A 19,983-nucleotide genomic window follows, 5' to 3' on the forward strand; every position below is an offset into this window, starting at 1 on the left:
TTCATTTTCTTTTAGCTGGTGTCAGCTGGGGCTCTCCACACCCTCCTTCTCTGTAATTATCTCCTCATCTTTGAGTTAATTGCTGCTTGGGGGAGCCCATCTCCTGCTTACTGTGTGAGTCAGCCTTGCACGAGGGCGCTGGGGTTACCATTCTGACCCAGGGGCTGCAAATTCACCTCCCTGGGACCATCCCCATACCACTGGTGGCACATCCACCAGTAATTCACTGATATCTTTATTTCTGCAAAGCATGTACACGGAGCATGGCCCAACTATGATATTTTTATTCTGCAATAAAACCTTGCTATATAAACCAGCTGTTTCTCCTATTAGGTGTCTGTCTATCCTTTGGGTAAATATTTTCTCTTGCTAACCTGGTGTCATGAGCTTCCCCAGTTAAGATTGGTTTGAGGAATCTATATGCATTGATGTCCCCTAGTTGCTGATGGCCTCACATTTTGACTGTAACCATGGTGCTGCTGGATTTATCATGGCTGCATGGCACAGTGTGTATCTCATTATTCTTTCCTGGCAGCTTTGTATAGCTTTTATTTAGCTGTAAAAATAATTTACATTTCTTGAGCATCTGAATTAAAGATAAAATAGGACTATGACATCAAGGGCTGGAGATTTTATGCAAATTTATTTATAAAAATAAATCACATTTAGAATACAAAATTACACAAATGCCTTCTACAAATCACCCATCCCTTTAAAAAAGTTAAATCTTTCCTTTTTTAAGAACAACGCCTTAACACGTTATCCACAGAGCTGCAACATGAACGGAAACACAGCAGAAAATCCAGAGTGAAATCAGGGAACCTTAGGCTGATGACGTCAATTATGTGACAAGGAAATTTTTACTCCTTCATCACCTGAGATTGCTCCAGGTCACCAGCCCATGGCACTCAACTTCAGTTGTCTCTGTTCTGGGATGGAATACTGGCTCCATTAAGTCAATGGCAAATTCTTGGTTGACTTCACCAGGGCTGTGATGCTCAGCTGGAGGAGGTGAAGCTCAGGAAGGGCAGCAGCATCACAAGTCCATCTCAGCACAGCCAGGAACCCGTATCACACAAATCACCCAACTACATGGATTGATCCAAAAGTTGTAGTGTTCAAATGTTCTGAAATAGTGTTTCCAGGAACACCCCACAACTTGCACCTAATCCCAACACACTCAAACATCAGAAAGCCCACAATTTTTTATTGTCTTCTGGGATTTCAGAATGGTGTAGAATACATCTTTATAAGTGGGATCTAAGTGACGGTGGTTTTCCTGACTATGTAGCTAACTGAAGTAAATAGTTGAACCACAGTTTTTATTATTTCAAAACGGCTATATAGATTGAATATGAATATTTCTTTCTGCTCTAACCTCAGGCTTTTCCCTTAGCCCCTTCCGGTGCTTGGTTTTTTTAACGTTGTCTTCTCTACTCAAGATCTCTGCTTTATATTCATGAAAGAGAAATCAATAGCTGTTTTCTCGACTTTCCATTGAAATAATCCATACGGGGGTTCAGCTGTGATCCACACTTTCAGAATGAGATCTCCTCTGCGTGGCGGCAGCAGTATGCAAACCTCAGCAGACATCTCTGCATTTCCATCATTCAGGACTCCTCTCTGCGCAGTGCTATCGCCATTGCACTTCACACAAAAGAGGTCAGAGAATTGTTTCCTAAAAAGAAAACAAAAAAGGATTAAAATGTGAACTATTAATAGGCATACAACAAACCCCACAGGTTTCCATTGCACAGATGTGCTCCTGCAAAGATGGGAGAATGGCGCTGCTGGCTGACACACTGCAGGCAGGAGGCACAGCAGCACTGCTCTGTGCAGCCTTTCTGCCTGCTTTGCTGTGCATCTCCTTTCAGCACAGGCATGAAAGCATGGCTGCTGGCTTGGGGACCTCCTGTCACAGCCCTATCAGCACAGATGTGCAGGAGTTGCCTCGTGCAGGGCTCTGCTGAAGGCCGAATGCTGCAGGCAGTGCCGTGCTTCTCCTTTAGCTCTGCTCCCATGCAGAGGCCAAATACAGCTCCTGAATCAAAAGCGACACAGGAGATGACTTCTCCTGCAGTCAGAAAGCAGCTCTGTGGGGGGTTGGCCATGCTGAACCCTTGTCATCCATGCCACCCAAATAGCTGAGCCTCTGCCCGTTGTGTGAGGTCTGAAAGCATCACGCTGCACTGTGATCTTGCAGAGTACCTGCAGCTATCTGTCCTCTCAGAAACATTACAATGGCTATTTAAGTATTTCACGCTGTCATGCAGCTTAACTGGACCAGTGAAATTGGTTACATCAAGCTGAAATCAACAAACAGCATTACCTGTCTTCACTTACCCATGCAATGAGTTTGGATGCTGTGCTCCCCACAAGAAGACTTTTATCATTGTTAGAGGGAGACTTTGGTTCCATATGAAAAACCCAGCTCACCCCACAACTGTTATCACACTGCTGTTCTTAGTGAGAGCTCTTCACTTGCTTCTAGAAAAGGGGACCTCAGGAGCACAGCTGTTGGTAGACAGGAGCAAAGGAATACACTTTGTCACCTGGGTAAGACCTTTCCTGGTCAGTTCTTGTCTCATCAGCATACGTGAGAGTGCTCTGGGCAGAATTTTGTGTCTCATCGTTGTCGGCATCTGCACTGTGATGTGCACAGGGCAGGAGAGTGATGCTCAGCTCCACATGTAGGCTGCTGCCGGACCAAATGCGTTCATTCATTAGGGCATCCAAACCATGGAGAAGAGATGAAGAAATGGAGAGGGGAAAGAAAGGAAGATGTATGAATTAGAAATGTCATAATTAAGAAGAGCTAAGTTAACTGGAGACTGATTTAACGAACACAGAGTAGTTTGACATTTCAGGAGGGAGTAATACCACGACAACCTCAGGCAGGGCTTCAGGCCTCAGCCAGCACGGAGCTGATGTGCTGAATCCCACTGCAGACAATTGGATTTCAGCACATGTTTAAGTAGGGGGCCAGGGAGGGATGGTTTGTGAGAGCTCTGTAAAAGCCCAACCTTCCATTCTCCCAAACCATATGGGTTTGACTTCCCATATGGAGTGACAAAATAAAAATATATTCTAAAAATAGCTTTCAAAAATGCACTGGCTGAAGGCTGCTTCCTGTGCTACAATTTGATTAGTCTTGTGTTTTATTTCTACAGCAGTGATTCCAATTTATCTCTGATTTGGAGCTTGAAAAGCTGCTTTTATAGTTATAGGCAGAGGAGAAAAAGGCATCCGGGAAGCAAATATAGAGAGCTCTTCTGGCTTTATAGGAGCTGCAGGAACAAGCAAAATGATTTTAGAGCAGCAAAAAAACAAAGTGATACTGGGAGATGATCTATCTTTGCAGTCTGTATTTAACTTCCCTGTCAGCCTCTCTGCTAGTGTGGAACATTATATATTCTGTGCAGCTACAAAGCAACCTGAAGGAGCCAAAAATTGTCAGGGAAGAAATCCCCCGGGTGGGAAGGAGCAGTGTCAGCACTGCCTGGCAGCAAACCTGGCTGCCATGGCCACTGCACCCTGTGCTGCCTGGTGGCATCCAGTGCAGAGAAGCTGGCAGTGCAGGCAGAAAGTGGCTAAAGGTACAAGCAGCCCCATGGGGGCTCTACTGTAATGAGCCCTCTTAAAAATCATACCCTTTAAAAAAAAAAAAAAAAGGAAATGTGAAATTAGATGCCAGAAAGCTTTAATCCTCTTCACCTAAGTCTGAAGCAAACCACCCATGCACTCCTTTGGGTCCACTACTCTCCAATTCTCACCCGAAGACTCAAAACACAAGTTCCACTGCTGGGCTTAACAAGGTGTGAGAGGAAATCTGGCCTAGCATTACTAGGTCTTGCTTTTCCAGCAAGACGTGTCCTCTTCCTCTCTTCCTCCTCCTCCTCCTCCTCCTCCTTATCCATGTCCCACCACAGCTCCTATGGCCGCTGTCCCCACGTGCCAGCTCTGTCCCCATCTGCAGCACCAGCAGCAGTGGCAGTTCCAAACAGTCTGTTGTTTTTTTTTTTTCCTCACTCCAGATTATTAAAGCTCTTAGAATGCTTTTTTGTAATCCTTGCAAAAGCTCTACATTTACCCTTAAAGGAGATGTTTATAACATTTAAGCAATATTAAAGCCCAAAGAAGGAAAATAAAAGAATATCAAGAATGGGAAGGAGCTGAGCTGGAAAAGGATTAGAAACCAGTTTTCTCTAAACATTTTGTAGGAAAAAAAAAAACAAACAAAAAACAACCACAAAACACACCACTTTAGAAACAATTATTTATAAGGTTTGAAGTATTTGACACTGTTTGCTTTGGTATGATAAGGGGCAACAGTAACATCCCTAATCACAGGGGCTTACCCAAACTACTTCTGACAGCAAAAGTAATTTCACCAGAAGTACATTTCTTCTAGGAAGGATACTTTGCTCCCTTAAAAATCATTCTTACATTGCTAATAAGTCTCTTACCAGTAGATTATAAGTACTTCTTAAGTCAGGAATATGTTCCATGCCCTGAGAGCAGCCAGCAGCCCTTCTTGGAATAAATGCTATTGAAGTTGGTGCAATTTTTGCCAGAGGAGGTTCACTGCAGGTGTTTGGTTCTATGTGCATAACGTGCTTCAATACAGAAACTCCTACCCACTATTGTACAGTGCCAGTCTTCAGAAATATGACGCAGTGCTATTCTGATCCTTTCACCTTCCTTGCATGTAGAAATGAGGGGACACTCAAGGCAAAGGCTGGTTGGGCTCCGACCACCTGATGGAACTGCAGGTGTCCCTGCTCACTGCAGGGCAGTTGGAGTGATGGCTTCAAGGGTCCCTTCCAACTCTATGATTCTATGATTTTCAGTACTTCATGACCAGGGAGCAGAGGTCCACGCCACACAGGCTGGGTAACGACACTGACCTGAGTTCTTGGGACTGCAGAGGACACATTTCTATTAGAAACATCCTAAACCTGCTGAGCCAGGGAATTATTTAGGACAATAGGAGGATGGAAGAATTTAACTTCAGTAAAGAAATGATGGAATGGCAGTCCAGCATGGCCTGATGGTACTGGGAAGGGTGAGGGGAGAGAAAATAATGTGAGAGCCCATGAAAAATACAGCCTGTGTGGAACAAGAAGATGTGTGCAAAGAGACTGGTGCCAGTAGACCTAAGCAGATGTGGATTTAGCAGAAAAAGTGTGTGTGTGGGGGGGGGGAGCCTGGGCCAGCCTTCAGCATGCCCCCACGAGATGCAGCTGAGATGCACAGTCTTTATTCCAACACCTGGATCAAAGCCAGGGCACTCCTGGGAGCAGCTTCTGCCATTCACCGGAGGCAAACACGGCTGCTCTGTGCTGCAGGGTGCATCAGAGACAGCGTGTCTCAGAACACTTCCTGGAAACCAGCAGCGTGTCTTATTTCTAACACAGAGATGCTCACTTGTGCATAATAATAGCAATACTAATACTAATAATGAAAGAGGACCAGCATCTAGACGTTGTTGTTCTGCACAACTCAGGATGAGAGGTATGGTAGAATGAGAGGCAATGGCCTCAAGTTGCACCAGGAGAGGTGCAGGTTGGATATTAGGAAAAATTTCTTCTCTGAAGGAGTGGTGAGGCACTGGAATGGGCTGCTCGGGGAGGTGGAGGAGTCACAGTTCCTGGAGGTGAAAATGGAGATTTGGCACTGAGGAACATGGTTATGGGCACGGTGGGGATGGGCTGACAGCTGCACTCAATGAGCTTAGAGGTCTTTTCTAACCTTAATGATTCTATGAATCCGATTTGTGCTTGGGCGGGTCACAGAAGAACGGAGATTGGAGGTGCATACAGCCAGTCAGGCTGTTGTGAAGCTTCTGACAAATGTTCAGATCTAATTCCTGCGCCTAGAACAGAGCTTAAGGAAGTTCTTAAATCAAATCACCTATTTTACTTCCTCACTTTCCTCAGTATTTTGTTGCAAAGGTTTTGTGGCAACTCATATGAAAGAGCCAAGTAAATGTTTTCTTGAGCTGTGTAGAAGATGATGTCAGGCAATGATGGAAGTGAAATACTGACTTTGTACAACTGTTTGTACCTCAGATAGAATTGACTCATTTTGTGAGATTAAGAAAATGTATTCCATGATTATATATGCCCCTAGAGGCCTTGTGGAGGTGAGATTATGCATCTCACAGTGTTATTCTATCAGGAAAAAAAATGGACTAAGTAAATAAAAAAAATCTGCAGGGTGTGACTTCATCATGCACTGTTGACATCTGCTTATATGATTTAAAGGATGTTACTATGAATATAATAGTCACTAATGTAAATGATGAAGAAATCATAGGTCAATCATATAATAATAAATATTAGCATAGGTTTCCCAAGGCCAGAAATGGATGAAATGGTAATTGGAACTATGATTTTACTCTTGAATTATGTGATACTGAAAACGCTTTGGTCGCTGCCGCTTTCCTGGAACCTTTTCCATTAAAGCCAGACAGATGCACTGTCCAACCTTTCTTATTCCAAGAAATAAAGTCACCTTCCCATAGAGATGATTTTCCTTTCACCATCCCACCCTGCATGAAGCTGTGATGTTGGGGATGCAGTGCTGCACGCCCCAGTTCCTGTCCTGGGCTCAAGGCTGTCCTGTTGCTGTCCTGGGCTCAAGGCAGGCATCCAACCCTGTCCTCAACAGCGAGCTCTTCCCATTTAAACACTCAAATAAAGTGCCCTCAAAGTGCATTAATGCAATAGCCACTGTATTAACTTTGATGAAAGACTGGTCTGAGCAGTACAGTTTAAATTGGCAAAACACCTGAAACTCACAGCGCTGTTTATGGCACTGCTGAATTAGCATGGATATACAGCTGACAGAAAACCCCATGGCTGCAGCTTTAGCGTAATTCATTTAGAAGTCGTCTGGAAACACCTTGAGTTGCAGAGCATGGCCCGCTGAGGTGTTCTTGCTCCCCAAAACCCAAAGTAAAGCCAAAGTCTCAGCCACAGGCTGGGAGCAACTGGGTGGAAGCGATGCTGCCCGGACCCTGTGGGTAGATGGGGACTTTCCCTCTGCTACCAAAAATCAGTGGCTGACAACATTTGGCTGTTCGGTGGGCGAGAACACAGGGTTGAAGCCCTCCCCATCCTCTTTCTCCTTCCCACCATCCCCAGCTCTCCCCACCTGGGGCCCTGTGAATTTGTCCCAGAGAGGCCTGAAAGCCAGAAGCTGCTATAAGATAATATTTTAAGTAATAGCAGTTGTTGGGCGATTACTGTATTACCTGGGGATTCCTGCCAGGCACTGCACATGGTGAGATGTGGAAATGATGCTAAATCATATTTTACGGGGGAAAAATAAAAATACAACACAATCCTGTAATGCTATCTGAGTGTTACTGTGCTGTGTTCCTCTAATGCCTGCAACTCCTTAATGACAGTTCTCATAGCAGTCGTGTTCTAGCTGTTGTCTGATCCCAAAACTCCGTAGAAAGAAATTCAGATACTGTGTATTTGAGAGCAGTTACACGAAAGTCTAAAATTAGGTCATAAATTATATAACCTTGCAAGGAAACAAGAAATTTAATGACTATGCCGAACCAGAGATAAAAGCCAAGGAAGGAAATAGCATCTTCCTCATTAAATATTAAGGATCAGATCCTTCAAACATTTTCCAGTGATGAACTCTGTGGGAGTTTGGCATCTGTATTTCTGTGTATTCTATAGAAGATGCTTATACATCATATACAAGTGCTAAATGTGATTTATGGGGCATACTCACAGGAAGTGTATTTATAATGCATAAATATATTCCATCAAGAGAAGAGAAGGTGATCAGTGACAGTTCTTTAAGAGGTTCAATCAGATACCGCGGTGGCTTATTTCTAGAGCTGCTCCAAAGGGGTTTTTAATTACGAGGAGCAGGTAGGGGCATTCCTTTCTGGCGCTGACGGAGGCAGCAGATAGCACAGATGCAGAGATGAGCCCGGTGCCTTCTCAGTGGGATTCAAGAAGTGCTGTACAAGAAGAAAGATTACTGGCTTCTAACAGAGGATTTGAGAATTCCCTGCAATGCTTGAATCCCTCCCTCATTTTCGACAGTGCCATTAGTCCTTTTTCTAACCTCACACAAGATTTCATGTATTTAAAATGACGCGAGGGTGAGACCTGGCACATATTCCCCTAGAAGTCCTACATGATGCCCCCGGACCAGCAGCACATGCTGATGCCCTGAGTGCGTTCACGAGACGCGGTGAGGATGTCTGATACAAAACGCACTCCCGACCTCGCCGTTGTCAGAGTGCCTCTGATAACCCAGTCCATTTTTTCAGGTTTGAGTCATTTGTGGTTTGACTCTATAATCCTCGTTCTGAAGCCTGGGAAAACTGCTGTTGATGCCCTTGGCAAATTCTTATCCTGAAAAAGCATGAAAAAGAGTACCAAGTAATTTCAATTCCATAAAATATATTAAGTGCATCACACAGGTATGTAAATGGGAAACTCCATAACTGTAATTTGCCCATTTAGAGCCTGATCTAAAGGCTATAAAAGTTAATTTGAAATTTTTTCATTGATTTTAATGGGCTTTAGATCGGGCCCGTATTATTCACCATGTATCATGTTTGTTTCAGTGCGAGACTGCACCTGTCTAAAACATGAATGTGGATTACAGATCATGCCCATTCTCCAAACACAAACCTTGAGAAATTTATTGAGTTGGTTACACACATAAAATCTAAAATGCAAAGAAAAGTCCCAAATAATGATTACGCTTTTTAAAAGTGAGATAAAAAATGAGGAGGTCTTCTTTTCATTATGTACTAATGCAATATAAATGTATTTTAAGCATCATGAAATCCAAATGGAATTTCTCACAATTTCTCTTTCCCAACTGCAGTAGTTCAACAAAAAAATTACATGTAAATGATTCAAAACCTCTCGAAGAAACAGCTTTTTTTTTTTCTAATTTGAGCAGGAGAAAAAAGTGTTTCAACCCAAGCTCAGCAAGGGATAACAGCATTACAGTCACTGCAAGAAGAATTTAGGCACTCATAATTCTAAATCCTTCTGAAACGCTTTATTGCTATAAGGTGGCTAATACCAGCCTCTACACAACAGGGCTCCCACAGCATTAACCATGAGAGATAGGCTTCCAGAAAGAAACTATAGCAAAGTAATTGTAAATCTCTAATGATGCATAAAACCAAGCTGAATTGGTCCTGAATTCTCAGCATAAAAGAAATGAACCATCAGAAGAACCAATTCTGGTGGCAGTATAACATACCCCAGTGTGGAAACTGTTTATGGTGTTTGCTGCAGTGGAAATATTCCTACTAATATGCAAGCAATACGAATTCATTAAAAAAGCCCGAATGATGCAAGTTCTCACAATACCATGTGCGACATTAAAAACAAATCATTAGCCAAAAGAAAACCTCATCTGTACCAAAACAATTCACTGTCTTCTTTTTCAGTCACAGACACTATTCTGTGCAATGAATTCCATGAGTTTTGGATGTTTTAAAACCAACGTTGCAAGACTTTCAGTATGATATGTACTTTGTGGCAGGCACTGCTCTGCAAAGCTGTGCCAGTTGTGCTGGGGTATTCAGGATTGGCCTCCTTTTGCGTGGTGCCATGGACATGTGTTGGTGGGACCTAGGGAAGACCAGAACCACACATTTCCTTAGCTGGTTTAAGCAATGCCCACTGGATAAGCATCCAATAAAATATTTAAATCCATAATTAATTATACCATTTAATCAATTAATGATGCATCTGCAAACTATAACAATCGACCCAGCTTATATCAGAAACCTCAGTGCACCAATCTGGACCTTCACCCATTAATCTATCACTGTCGAGGCACCGTGCTCCAGAAGCAGACCAGACTGATTATCTGAGAGACCAGAAATCACATAGTGGTGCACAAATCAGGTACAGCACACATAGAGGTTATGCACATCTAACTTGCAGAAGCTTCAGCATGGCAGAAAAAAGACTTCTCAAGATGAGGAGCCAACTTTACTTTGGTGTCTAGGAAATCTCAGGCTTTTTTTGGAGGCTGCCAAGAGGTATTGCATGGGATGATGCTTTTCTAGTGCCAGGGCATCTGTCCACTGAAAACTAGATTGACGAGGCTGGAACTGTTGTTTTCATTTGTTATATCATTTCACAACTCGAAGAGCCAGACATCTGAAAGCTAGGAGACATCATCGCACCGTGTCAAAATCGGCAAAGGCACAGATTTGAAATCTGCATGCGTGGACAAAAATAGGGCATATCTGAAATTAATTAAAATTTCTAGGCACTACCCAGAGAACAGTATTTATCCCTAATAAGCGTGCATCAATGTATATCATATTTAGTGCATGCTTTTTAGTGAAGCTGCAATTTTCAAGTCTTGCATGTATGACTCTAAGGCTTAGCAATGAATTTTTGTTTAAAAAAAAAAAAAAAAAAAGCATTTCAAAGAATTTTCTTATTAAAAAATAAGAAGCAAATGTTTTAAGTGATTTAAAGTCACACTGACATGAAATGAATTGCAAATGGCCCACTGGGGCTTTCTACTGCTGTTGCAATTCCCTGTATCACATACTATACTAGCACACTATAAGGCATACCATAACTAGATACATGGATTACTGCCTTATCCATAATCCTTGTGGAAATTATGGGAAGAAAAAGTAAACAAATCTCTGAGAGAGTTAAGAAAATAGCATTGGTCTAACTCTTGTCCTAGTTAAAATTTCAGCATGGATAGTAGTAGAAAAAGTCAGGATAAGTGCAAAACCTGAAGAAATTAAGTTTCTCTAATTAACATCATCCTTATATATAGGGGAGATTCAGGCTGGACATCAGGAAGTATTACTTTTCAGAAAGGGTGGTCAGGCACTGGAATGGATGCCCAGGGAGGTGGTGGAGTCACCGACCCTGGGGGTGTTCAAGGAAAGACTGGATGTTGTGTTGAGGGACATGGTTTAGTGGGAGCTATTGGGAATAGGTGAACGGTTGGACTGGGTGATCTTTTAGGTCTTTTCCAACCTTGGTGATTCTATGATTCTATGATTCTATACACAAAAATAAAGGAATGGGAAAAAAGACTGCTGAGAGAGAAGAAAAAGCCTGCAGGCACAAGACGGAACTGAATTGGTTCACGATGTTGCAGACACCATTCACACCAGCAATGTGCTGGCACCTGGTGAGTTCTTGTTTTCTGCTTGTAAGTGAAGGGTCTCCCTGTAAGGAGTTTTTATGGCTGTTTACTTTGGAGAAAAATGTCCAAACAATGTGGGTTATGGCCATAAAACTTCACACGATTGGTGCTATCCCAGATAGTCTGTTTTACACTTCTATGTTCAAAAGTACCTCCACTTTTTCTAGTGAAATCAGACCAACACTAGTTAAATTTAAACAAGAAGCTAAAGTGAGATGAATGGTTTATAGGTGCTTCATGCTTCTCTACATTGATTAATAGATAAAGAATTCATACCTCTGCCAAATTGGCAAACCCTACAGTAATTTATTCCTTGTACATGATGATCTGTAAGCACAGTGCCTTCCAGTAGGCTCTCTCCAAATACATTTTGTGCTGGTTGGCTGCACCCAGGTATTTACATTCCACACACCTTGTGCTTGTAGTCAAAGTTCTTCAATAAGGTTTTCACTTTAAATCAAAGCAGCAGTGATTATTCTTGCACAAAATGCCATTATTTGTCAAAGTGGGCAGTTGTATTAGATTGTGTTGTTTCTTGGTGACCAAAGAATGGCTCTGTTTTCCCTTTTGCTTTCCCTTGCGGTATCTTGCATATTACTCTGCTCTATATATGAAAGAAATCTCATTTGCTGCTCACTTATGGTGTTATTTTGCCAGAAGCATACATTTTTCACTTAAAAATTGTGCTCTTTAATCCCCAAACTAATCCACAACATGCCTACCTCCTTCTAAAGCACAGCATTACAAGGAGAAAGAGCCCCACGGCCGTGGATCAGCCAAAATTTTCTCCCAGGTTGAAGCCACCCAGAGATGGACTTGAACTTTTGCAGCTGGGACTGACATTATTTTTATGCAGATTGTATTTAGAGCAACATAGTCAGGTTAGGGGGTGAACCAGGATCTGGTAAGAGATGTAAATCGTTTGATCTGACTCAGCAATTACTTCACAGATCAGATTTTCCAAGGGTAACACAGACCTGGAGATGGATATCCCTGCGTTAGTTAAATGGAAATTGATAAATTCATTCAGAAAAACATAATTTCATTTTGCTTCTAAACCAGAAATTGAGATACATGCATTTCTTCCCTATCACTCCTCCCAGACTTAAATATATCCTGTGTTATATAAGTAATCGTTTTGAACCTACTCTAGGACACAGCCAGAGACATGACTCCAATAACACATTATCAGTAAAACAAAGCAAAACAGTTTTACGTCCCTGCTGAGTTTGTGTATACGCTCTTAAATGAGCAGATTCTCTCATTATTCACTCTGATCTGGTCATCGTGTGCTCAGTCACAGCTGTCACAACAGGTGCCCAAGTGTTCCCCCTCTTCATGGCACTGTGTTTTCTTCCCAGAGTTCATTGTCACATTCCTCTGCTGTCTTTCTTCAGCGGCTTTGCTGTTCCCTCCAAGGCTACTCCTGTATTCAGCTTTATAATTACTTTGAAAAGCATCAGGTCTGGCTGTGTCTGAATATGAAAATACATCACCTTAAGCATCAGTTCTTCTTTGCTATTTGATGATCTTTGTTTCATATCATGAAACCAGTTTCTCCACCAGTTTTGGCCATTCTCAATTTGCCTCGACCTTTCTCCATCTCTCTTGAAATCTCTGATCATTTCCCCTAACTACAACATACAACAGTGTACTGCAGAGCATACCTGAGGACTGTGCAGCAGTTAGAGGCTGAGATCCCACTACATCAGGTTATTTCCCTTATGCCAAACAAAAGCAGAAATCTCCAGTGACCCAAGGGTTTGTCCAACGTTACATTTAACATGGACACTCTTTGAAACTAACAATTATGACCCAAAATATCAGCTCATCACTGTTGTTTCTATCTAACATCCTTGGCAGCAGGTTGGGATTCCCAGAATCTGTAGATTCTGTGCCTGCACACTGACACACTGCTCACTGGGGGTCTTCCACTGCCGAAAACCCTATGAGCTCCAAAATTACCAGCAATGTGCTGCTGTGCACTAACATCTAATACAACAAACACAACAAACATTTTTAGTTCAGTAACAAGTGTTTGCTTAGCTTGAAGGAAGTCTCTTTTGATACTAAAGTACCTTCAAATAAAGAGACAATTTCATGTATGGGTTTTTTTCGTTTTGTTTTGATCTGGGTTTTTGTTGTTTTTTTTTTGGTTTTTTTTTGGTTTTTTTGTGATTATTTTCAAGCTGTATGTTGTAGGTTGACAGCAAAATAAACACAATTCAACCAATTTAGGATCTGATTTCTAAAGAGTTATGATCCATCAGTCCCATTGAATTGCAAGGGCTAGTGAGGGAGAGACTAGCCTGGAAGCCAACCATGTAACCTATATCAATCCCTTGAAGCACTGAAAAGACCAGTACAAAATGCTAAGGCAAAAGCTTTCTACAATTTCTCTTCAATAAAATTACACAGGAGCAAGGAAAATATCCAGCTTTTGATCCACAGAACAAATAGATTCAATGCAGTACTAATACCATTCAGTTTGTTTTCTCCCTGAAAATCCACAGTACGGGGTTGAGACATGCATTTCTATCTCAGGTTTCATCCATCTGGGACTGAAATCTTTTTTTCCAGCACACCCTCACAGTACTGCTTTCCGTGCCCTACAGCACAGCATAACCTCCCTACAGCAATTACAACTGCTTACAGTTGAGAACAAAGTATTGCAGAAATCCTTCATGCGTCTGCACCACTTTTAATGCAATTTATCAGCTGACAAGCAAAAGCAGAGGCAGTATCATATATCCATTCACATTTCTGTTGGTTACCTACAGTTTGAAGAATTTATCCTCCACATTATCTTTACAGCTCTTTGGGAATATTAATTAACATGTTGCACTGAAATTACTTAAATTCTTGCTGCTTTAAAACTGAGCAGAGAATTCATTCCTCTCTTTCTTATTCCCTCATTTTTTCCCAGATTACTTTAAAAGCAAAGTAATTATAGCTGATGTGTACTTCAGGGAGGTGGAGGGTTATTCCCTTCTCTTTGCAGCAGTACCAGTTCCACTGTCAGCATGTTTTGGGACTGCTCACAGCTCCTTTCAGGACAGCATCCCACTCTGCGCTTTCCCAGGATGGGAAATATTCCCCTACTCTCATGGGATCACTCACTCAGCTGGAAGGAGAGCAGCAAATCTGTTTTGTGGTGGTGCAAGTCTGGCTGGCTGCAGTTATATATTGATCTCAAAGAAAGGGAACCGAGTGAAATCACTGCTATGTGCCAGAAAGCAGCAGTTCTGAATGGCCTCCTAGTTTTACACTGTGTTTCTATAACCGTAGAAGCTCCCTGGTCCATATTATTAACCTCTTTCTATTCAAGGATCCAGAAAAGGTGGCTGTGTCAGCTGCTCAGTCTGAAGTTCAAGACCTTTATGGGTGAGGCAACATTTTAGAGCATAATAACTACACAAAATCCTTATCAAAGACTGTCACAGAGTCGGAATTACCAGTGGTTATCAGTCAATAATTGTTAGAGTAACTGATGGGTAAGCAGTAACCCTTCACATACAATTCTTCTCTGGGAATGAGAAAAGCAGCTGGAAAGAATTCATAACAAGAACCTTGCAGAGCTCAGAGAAATGTGATGTATAAACAGATTATTATTTCCTGTGGATATTGATGATAAATGAACTGGATTCAGTGTGTCTAGGAAATATCACCACACTCTAAGCCAGCTGAACTCCCTGTGGCTCAAGGTAAAAACCTCTCCTGTAGCTTACAAGAACTCAGCATAAAGAAAGCATTAAATATCTAGGTCACTAGAAATACAAAAGTTGAGCATTCCTCTTATATACTTCTCATTCAATTAATCTTTCCTGCGGGTTTTCAGTGTAATGAGTCATTGATTATTGCAAGGGGTGCTTTATTAAGTAAATTAGTTCATATAAGAGAAGCAGTAAGAGTGGCCAAGTAGTCACGTAAACAAACAAATGCAGTGCGTTGGTCACCAGGCTGCAAGTCAGCCTCAGGGAACTCCCAAAGATTTCCACTGTAATTCCTCATGACCTCACACACAGACAGTCACGTTGTGAATCAGTACAGACCACAAGTTTCGCACCCATAAAAATTGCTCTCTGCAAGGAGACTGGGGCAAGGTGGGGTCAGCCTCTTCTGCCAGGTAACAGTGATAAGATGAGAGCCTGATGGCCTCAAGGCACACCAGGTTCAGGTTGGGTACAGTGGTGATACATTGGCGCAGGCTGCCCAGGGAGGTGATGGGGTCACCATCCCTGGAAGTATTCAAGAAACAGGGAGATGGAGCATCGAAGGACACAATTTAGTGGGTGGTAGGTGGTCAGTTGGACTAGATGATTTTTCCAGTTTAATGATTCTGTGGTTCTATAAGATTTATAGTTTATGAAGATCCTGAACTCTTTGCAGTGTTGAACTGCAGAAATCCAACGTAAATGTTGCCTGGTATTTTGATCACACATGGAGTTACAGCATGCATGCATGCATATCTTAGCTCTTTTGATGGCTTTCAACATTGAGAAGTGTTCCTATCATTGCGAGGATGTTCACCAGCCACAGCAGTCTCTGTTAACATGCCCTTTGCTGTCCACAGCCTTGGAAACTGAATTTTAGGTGTGTGCCAGGAATATGCCACGAGCATCTTAGCAAGGAACAGTGGCAAACACTTCATTTGGAAGATTCATACTGCAGAGAAAAAGAATACCTATTTTACAGTGAAATATTCATAGAAATCATTATACCTCTAAGCAGGAAAAATGCTAAGTTCAAGCAATAAATTAGTCATTTACAACATGCATTTAGATCCTTCCCAAAATGTACTATTAAGTCATTTTGCACTGCAGCCCCCATGGGAGCAAGAGCCATGTCTTCCACTATAGGACTGGTATAGCCAAATTTAAAGCACATTGATAGTACTCACCGAGCACTAATAATACATAATGGCCTCTCTGAGCTAACCCTGAGCCCATGGTATTGATGGCTTTGGACAGAATAACTACCACAGCAATGAACATCTATCTGGCTATATAAAATGGAACTAGAAACAATAATGTAAGCATGGTATTTAAAAAGTAATGTGGAGTCCTTTCACTCCACGGAGTTCTCTGGCTTTCCAAACAAATGATGGATTATAACAAGCCATTGTGTATTCTTTTCTGTTTGTCAGTGACCTAGTTCCAGTGCTGTCTGTGATACTTCAATGAGAAACTAAGGCTTGGGGGTAGATCTTCAGCAGGAGTAACTCACCCTGCTCGCTGTACAACGCACTGCGGGCAGAAAGCGTCTTCCAGGGAATACGCAGCACTCAGAAGGGTTCATTTCAAAGCTTGAACAAAGTGAGGAAGAAAGATGCCTTTGCAACATCAGCAAACAGGTGAGTACAAACATACTTACAAATGCCAGTTTAGGAATGACTTCAGTGACAGAAATTCGGCTGTTTGATGATTCACAAAGATCTTGAGGTGCATAGCTGTGATTAATTTTATTACCCAGGAAGTTCAGAGAGCTGATGGCATTGGACTATTTTCTTTGTCTGATTATTACAATTAATGTGAGTGTGCAGTGGGAGTATTCACTGGAAAAACTGCATTCTGCCTTATTATCGCCTTGATAGTTGTATTTTTATTTTCTAGAATCACAAACATTGCACACTGATGATCCTTGCAGTGATTTACAGATAAGGCATTTATACATCATTTAAGTCATACTTTATAATTTATAGGTTAGTTATTTTATTTTAGTGTCAATCAAAATCAGAAGCTGTATGAAAGCTCAGAACAGGAGAAAGATATTTTATGAAAAGCCTTAATAATCTAATGATGATATCTGAAGAGTCAGCACAGATGAACCTGCCATCGAACACCACAGTTGTTTGTTTAAATAGCCCATTTCATGCTTGTTCATAAAAAGTTAATAATTACAGTGTAGCTAAACTTACATAAATAAATGTGTCTGCACTGGATGAAAGCTGAAATAGAGCTGGAGCTCTCCTTGAACAGTAAAGAGTGAATATTGAGATTTCAAACTTTCTTACTGCAGTTCACATCATCCTTGTGAAGGTGCATTTGAGCTTTTGGTCAGATAATTCCCCTGAGACTGTTGAGGAAGGCAGCATCCCCATCCGCATCCCATCCCAGCAGCAGAAATGCCTTTGCAGAGCACTTCAGTACTGATGCTGCTGGTTTAGCCCAGACAACAGCATGCACAGCATCTGCACAGGAAGGCAGAAAATGAATGTAAAGTGATCCCTTTTTGGGTGTCTCTCCCTGTCCCTCCCGGGCCTGGAGGCTCCCAATGGTCCCCACAGCACAGACATGGAATGGTGGCAGCCCTGCTAGGCAGCCACGTGCCTTCTTGTCTTCTGGAAGCTGGAATACATATACACCTTTCTAATTACACATTTTTATTTACACTTACTTTCCTGTATTTGTCACTGAGATCTTATCAAAATGCTAACAAAGTTATCCTTCCTTTCGTGGCTTGCAGCACACACTGGACAGAGTTGGCCAGCAGCCCACTGGCACTGGTTTGCCTGTCAAGCAGCAATATTGTCCCCATACGAAGGTTAATCTAGGAGAAACATTTGTAACATCCCACAGCCCAGCACAGACCGCTGCTTTTGACAGGCTGTGAGCAGAGTCTGGGACAAAGCAGGGCACCCTGACTCCTGGGGATGGCAGAAACCGAGCATTGTTCTGTATCTCACCCAAGGCCATGGTGGTTGAATACCAACCGCTTACTGCCTCCTTCATACCTGGGAGACCTCTGCCAGCTGTTGAAAAATGCATTTTCATGGTACAGGGATGCTGTCAGAACAACACAGGGCGCCAGGTCGGATGATCTCAGACCCTCAGAGGAAGTGTAGGAGAATGAGTCATCCTGTACGGAGAAACCCAGGCTCTCTGAAAGAAAATATCCCTCTTACAAGGAGAGAAAACACCTCTCACACCTGACCCTTCCAGCTTCTGTACAGCCTAGAACACACTGTTGTTGCTTTCCTACAGTAAGGAGCATTCTGTCCCATGTGATTTGGAAATATCATTTGCCTTCTTCCCTACAGATGGCAAACTCTGGTTTCTGCCACCGCTAAATATACAAATAAATCATCAAGATATGATCTGCTAACATATTCAAAATGATGTTTGGTCTCATTCTTTTTTTTCTACCATCAAACATCAATTTCATTTCGTAATGAACACATTTCATCTCATAACATTTCATTTTTCATACATTTAGCAAAATTGCTTAATATGTTTTTTTTTTTTTTTTTGGTTTTTTTGTTTTTTTTTTCTTTCAAAAAACAGCTTCATTTCTACCCTAAAAACATGCAAATCTAGGACTCATACACTTATATAGCATGCAGAATTCCCTACTGTCAGTTCACTGCCTCAATCATAAAATATTCATCATCTCTATGTTTTTGTTTGTTGTCGTTGTTTTTGTTTTTTAACAAAATGAATTTGGTATTGCAACTCTTTAACGTAAGTCCTGTAAAGGTACATGGACAAAATGTTGCTGACCTCTCCATGCAGCTGTTTCTGCTTCCATGTGCCCACTTCCAACTCCCACTTGCTGCAGCCGTACCGGCACTGGTGAGACACATCCCATGCTCACTGCACAGCTTAATGCCCTCTGCAATTCCTATCTGAGCAGTTGTTAGCTGGAGTCAAGAAGACTTATTTCTATTCATTCCCCGCATAATCCACCTTATGAATTCACACCTCACCTATCTATGCATTCAAGGACCCAGAAATACAAAATATTTCCTACTGTGTTTTAAACCCACATCCTCCTGGATACAAGATAAGAGCTTAATAGCTTTGACACCGCACTGTTTTCATATTCATGCATAAGTTATGGATATAGCAACAGATCAGCACTTCTTTGTGCTTCTCATTGGCTCTGGTTCGCTGCCTTAAACTGTCTGAGTCAAGGCCACGTTTTAATGCCATAGACGTTCTATTCAAATACCAGTATGACCACATTTTAAAAGCCACCCTGTACCACTTCATTGCCGCAGATGTCCTTTACATCTGGCAAGGGCCGTTTCTCTGCATGTCAACAGTAATTCAGTTTAACAGCTGTCTCTTTTGACAAGCTTAGTGTCAGACTCTGAAATGACAGGGTGACAGTTTTCCTTTTCTTTAACAGAACATAGTGCAAATTAACCATTTGAATGCAGGATCGCTGAACGCCCCCAGAATACAGTTTTCAGAGCAAACTGAATAGGATTTAGGAATTGGTGGTATCAGAACCAAAGCTGAAAATCAATAGGGTTTGCAAAACTGAGGCACTTCTCCCACCACTGAGACTTGTACCTGAAAACTAAGCGTTCAAAGCCCAGAAAACGTTAAACTGAGGTGAGATAGACGTTGGAGATAAACACTGGGAATTTGCAAACTGGTTTGATAAGCACTTTTCCTGCATTGCATAAATGCACAGGAGAATTTGCTGTATATTTAGTTAAAGTGGTTGTTAATAGAGCAGCTAATGGTGTCGTATCAGCTTTCAAATGGCACTCGGCACACACATCGTTCTCCACAAATGCCACGTGTACAAAGCACCTCTCAGCATCGTTTCCCCAAAACTAAAACTATGCCCCAAAAAAATTCTGCACATATGAATTACCAAAATCTTCAGCACAAAATCCAACTCTTGGGCAGGAACAAAGTGCCACCACTATTTCTGCATAACTAACAAGTGCTACATAGGCCTTGCAGTAATCTGGTGCACGAGTGAACTTTATGGGTCTGGCTACATTAGGCTAACATAAAAAAATATGCAACAATGATGCTACACTTAAACTGCAGATCA

At 41.9% G+C, this 19,983-nt stretch overlaps 1 long non-coding RNA gene across 1 annotated transcript in view; it reads right to left on the reverse strand.

Annotated features, from left to right (window-relative positions):
- Positions 1 to 676: 676 nt before the first annotated feature.
- Positions 677 to 19,983, reverse strand: part of LOC128076027 (uncharacterized) — a 78,528-nt gene continuing 59,221 nt past the window's right edge. Inside the window, exons 3-4 of the long non-coding RNA XR_008204220.1 lie at positions 2,553 to 2,698; positions 677 to 1,678 (exon numbers count right to left, since the gene is read on the reverse strand). This is a non-coding gene — a long non-coding RNA (uncharacterized LOC128076027). The remainder of the gene's footprint in view (positions 1,679 to 2,552; positions 2,699 to 19,983) is intronic.

The sequence above is a fragment of the Tympanuchus pallidicinctus genome, unplaced genomic scaffold (assembly GCF_026119805.1).
Source record: "Tympanuchus pallidicinctus isolate F22 unplaced genomic scaffold, pur_lepc_1.0 scaffold13, whole genome shotgun sequence".
Lineage (NCBI taxonomy): Eukaryota > Metazoa > Chordata > Aves > Galliformes > Phasianidae > Tympanuchus > Tympanuchus pallidicinctus.